Here is a 5,243-nt window from a genome sequence, read left to right as displayed (position 1 = left end):
GTTTCTCTGTATAGCCTTGGCTGTCCTGGAACTCACTTTGTAGACCAGGCTGGCCTCGAACTCAGAAATCCACCTGCCTCTGCCTCCCAAGTGCTAGGATTAAAGGCGTGTGCCACCATACCCAGCTTATTGTACACTTCTAAGTCTTGAAATGTTTTGTATGCAAATGTAAGTTGTTACCAGTACTCTGCCATACCTTCCACTCTCTCAGCCTTCTTCTTTCCCCTTCTGGCTATGTTGTTTCTCCCTCTAGGTTGAGCATTACCTGAAACAATGTGTTACTCAATCTATTAACTTGTACGGCATATGCACTGACTAAATTTCCCTTATCTGAACTCTTGGCATCAGAAGTATTTTTTTATTTCATGTTCTGGAATATTTCCTGTTGTAGATTTTTTCCCTTCTGTTCCTGTGACAAAATAACAAGAAACTTAAGGAGGGAAAGGTTTATCTTGGCTCTGGTTTTCAACCTATGGGTCATTACCGCTTTGGGATCACATATCCGATATTTACATTACTATTCATAACAGTAGCAAAATTACAGTTATGAAGTAACAATGAAATAACTTAATGGTGGGGGGGGTCACCACAACAGGAGGAACTGTCTTAAAGGATCACAGTGCTAGGAAGGTTGAGAATAACATTATACTCTGATCCATCAGAGTGCTGAAGTCAAGGATGCAGAAGCATGAAGCTGCTGCTACTGCTGCTATCACATCTGCAGACAGGAAGAGAGCTGTTCTGCTAGCTTCTTCCTTTGTGCAGTCCAGGACCCAAAGTCTTCAACACAAAATTCACTTGTCTTACACACACATTGGCTACATGTACCCCAACAGTAATGGTAATTTTATATAATACTTTTTTATATATATTGCAGTTAAGGAGGGTCAGGAGCTTCTCTTGGGGGTTGCTGTGTAAATTTTTGTGCCTGTATTTGACTGGGACCTATCACATGTGCTAAGCTGTAGAATTTTCTATTTGGATGTATTATGTTGGCACTGACAAAGTATCTATTTGGAGAATGTTTTGGATTTTGGATTTCATTTTGGGGTTATACAATCTGTCTAGTGCTTTGCCTGTGGTAGGTGTTATAAATTTCAAGACCACTGAGAAAGAAAAAAAAAACCACAGACTCAATTCAAATTGCAATTAGCTGAATTTATTAAAAATTACTAGCAGGGTGACAGCCTTAAAGCCAAATTGAAGGCATGTGGAACAGAAGGGAAGGATTTTTAAAGGTGGAGCCCACACTTAGCTTGTTTTTGTGGAATCTGTAGCTACGTGAGAAACTGCTTCTCTCCCCTCAGCTGCATGAGAAGCTCTCTCCCCTGTATCCAGTGTTAATTAAGCAGGTTTTTATAGAAGCCAGAGCAAGTGGTTAATTATCTCACAGCAGTTATACCATTATGGGAAGGGTATAGGTTGTTAGAAGCTCATCTTTCAGGAATTTAGGGCAGAGGCCAATGGCTACAAAGGGTACCTGGTACAGAACGGAGTTTCCTTAGCCATTGCATTCCACATTGGCTCCAGATCATATGGATCAAATCAGTGATTCATGTTGAGGTACATGTTGATTCTGAGCCTATACAGCTAATATCTTTTTTAAAATTTATTATTATTATTATTATTATTATTATTATTATTATTATTTTCTTTATTTACATTTCAAATGCTATCCCGAAAGTTCCCTATACCCCCCCTGCCCCCTGCTCCCCTACCCACCCACTCCCACTACTTGGCCCAGGCCTTCCCTTGTACAGCTAATATCTTAACAGTTGACTTTTGTTATGAGATAGCATAATTATAATTCACTAGCCCATTGCATTCTGCATTAGCTCTAAAACAGTGGTTCTCAGCCTTACTAATGCTGCGACCCCCATATTGTGGTGATCCCCAACCATAAAATTATTTTCATTGCTACATTATAACTGTAATTTTGCTTAGAATTGTTATGTAAATATCTGTGTTTTCTGATGGCCTTAGTTGACCCCTGTGAAAGGGTCATTTGACCCAAAAAGGGGTTGAGAACCACAGCTCTAGGTGAATGAGTTGAATCTCGAGAATATAATTCTAAGTCTCCTGATATTTAGTGTTTGACACTGACTTCCACAAATGAGCATTAGGATGTATAAAACAGCAAGAAGAAAATAAACATCTGATTCACCCAGGAAACTTTGGTACCCATGAAGTAAGCCATTCAGATTCCAGCCCCCATTTTGAGTAGCACTTTTGCAAAATTTTTTATAACAAGTACTTACGATACTGAGAGAGTCTGGAGGTTAACATGGGTCCTGGTATGCCAATAGCCAACATAGGTAGCCATTTTCCCTTTTGCCAGAGAGAAAAAAGTGACTCATTTTTGTAGAGCAGAACTAGTTTCCTTTAGACCTAACACACTGTTTTCTATAACTGCTTCTCAGCTGAAATTAGGACATCGTTGTCAGGACTCCAGAAGACTGAAATGCCATCCACAGGCCAGGAAAAGGCAGGGTATATTTGCTTTGCTGCCCAGGTTATGCTGGGCTACTTGGGGCTATTAAAGTACAGGGAAATTGAAGTAGTATGAAATGCTGATCCAAGGACTCAACCTGGTAGAAGGTTCCATCAGAGCCCTCTGGTTTACATCAGCTTTCAGCAAGTTCAGTGCTGGCTGTTTCTGAAAGACAACTCCAGGCTCAGGATAGTTGAGTAACTTAGGGGAGAATCTTAAATTTGAAGTTTCCAGTCCTGTGGTCCTGGTTGTTGGGGTGGTGGGAAAAAAAATCCCAAGACTAGGGATAAGAGAGAACCCACCCTCAGAAACAGGCTATAATGTGAAGAAACTTAGACCATTGACTGATTCAAGAGGAGTACTTACCTGAAATCTACTTGACCTGTAACAGGTAGATCCAAGTCACAATTCCATAAGGCTTACGTGAAGTTTTTTTTTTTTTTTTTTAAGTTTACAAAAAAATGAAATAAACGTTTTAGAGCTATTAGCATTTCTATTGTTTGTAATCTGTACTGGAATCCTCATTATAGAAAAAGCAGTTAACAAGTATCTGTAAACAGCTGGAGTAGACTCATGCCTTTGAGCCATAGCAAATGCCTGGGAATCCAAAATATGATTCTGGATTAAATGCATGAATATTCTTCCCTCTATCCAGAGGGCCAGAGATATTGAACAGAGATGTTTTCAGCAGGATGAGAAGTACTTTTAAGTCTATACTTAGAAGACAATCAAAAGAAAATTTAAAATTTGACCTGTGACTCTAATAGTAGCCAGTTCTTTACAAAAGCTAGATTAATAGCTTATCAGAACTCTATTGGCTAATATGTTAAAACTATGAACTGTTGAAGTCTTAATATCATGTATCTTATTTGTACATATCTTAAATTATTTCCTTAGAAATTCATAATTTAAATATCTTTTTATTTAATAATTTACCATAAGACACAAGTGGTTGTTTATTGAGAGTGGTCATTGAAAAGCAAGTGTCTTAGGGTTTCTATTGGTGCAATGAAATAACATGACCTAAAAGAAAGTTGGGAAGGAAAGAGTTTATTTGGCTTACACTTCCACATTGCTGTTCATTATTGAAGGGAGTCAGGACAGGAACTCAAAGAGGGCAGGAACCTGGGGGCAGGAGCTGATGTAGAAGCCATGGAAAGGTGTTGCTTACTAGGTTTGTTCATCATGACTTGCTCAACTTTGCTTTCTTATAGAAGCCAGGACCACCAGCCCAGGGATGGCACCACACACAATGGCCTGGGCCCTTTCCCATTGATCAATAATTGAGTTTTATCCCTGTTAAATTTGATCCTTAAAATTTGAAGATTGAATTGAAAATCATTCAGCAGAAAAATAAAACATTAAATCATCAAAACAATCCACAAAGAAAGCAGGAATTTTACAAATCCATAAACACAGCCCACTGAGAGGCTGGGAACTTTATTTTCCTTATCCTTTTACAGTATACCTTTATAGAATGTAATTGTTTCTTATATTACTCAGTTTGTCCAAATAGCTAAAGTTTAAGAAAATTAGACAAAGAGGCTAAACATAGTTCAAGTCTGTTGTGTTTTATAAAAAGATAAGGAGAGAGGAATATGTTTGGTAGATGTGCAGTCAGGTACTTCTGCAGGCCCATGCTGAGGCAACCCTACCCCCTGAGGGACCAGCCACACAACGGTATAGTATAGACTAGAGTTTATTCAGGACATGGGAACGGGGGGGGGGCAGGGGCGGGGATTGAGGGAGTAGTGAGAGAGAGAGAGAGAGAGAGAGAGAGAGAGAGAGAGAGAGAGAGAGGAGAGGGAGGACTAGGAGGAGTAGAGGCTGGCCATGAGCATGTGGAGAGAGGGGGAGGGGGAATTGGGGAGGGGGAGGAGGAGCAAGAGGAAAGAACAAAAGCAAGAAGGCAAGAAAGGGGGAGGAGGGGGGCAAGCAGCCCTTTTACAGGGAGTCAGGCACACCTGGCTATTGCCAGGTAACTGTGAGAAGCAAGACAAAATGCCTACATGCTCTCATTTTGGTTTAATTAAAAAAGAAAAATTAGAAAGAGGTGATGGTGGAGCAAGAATAGAGTCATTGTGATCCTTAGCTACTTCCTGCTGACTTTTGAGCAATGTGTCTCTGGGAAACCTGGGAAAATTGGTATGGGATGTTGGTCCAGTCTTAGCAGAATTGGCTGTTACCTTGTAGTCCAGGGTCTGTGGAACCATCTGTGGATAGATCAGAAGAAACAGGTAGGTCCAGTAGAAGCATCTGTGTTAGAGTACATTGGAGCATCTGGGGGTTGCTTCTTCGGAGCTGTCCTGGCTGGGTGTAATATATATATTATAGGTAGAGAATAACGTTAAGTATGGAAGTATATTTGGGAGAAAAAAATTTCAGTGTTCATTTGGAAATACATTTGAAACCCTTCAGTCTTGGTGGTTAGGGGTGAGTCCCAATTTCAGGGCACAGAAGAGGAATCCCACCCTCTGGAATGGTGGACTTATCTAGATGGAGTCTATTTGGTCCATGAGAGGTAGGTCTGAATGAGTTTCCTGTAGCTTATAAGTTATAAAAGAGATAAATTGGTTAACAATATGAATAGTCATTAAGATGGTCTTAGGGAAGACAAAAACCTTTTGTGGAGCAGAAGGAACAGGACTTTTTCCTTCTTTTTTTTTTTTTTTTTGTTTTTTCTTTTAAAGATTTATTTATTTATTATATGTAAGTACACTGTAGCTGTCTTCAGACACTCCAAAAGAAGGAG

Source organism: Mus pahari, chromosome X (assembly GCF_900095145.1).
Source record: "Mus pahari chromosome X, PAHARI_EIJ_v1.1, whole genome shotgun sequence".
In the NCBI taxonomy this organism is placed as follows: Eukaryota; Metazoa; Chordata; class Mammalia; order Rodentia; family Muridae; genus Mus; species Mus pahari.
Note: the sequence above shows the minus strand (reverse complement) of the source record.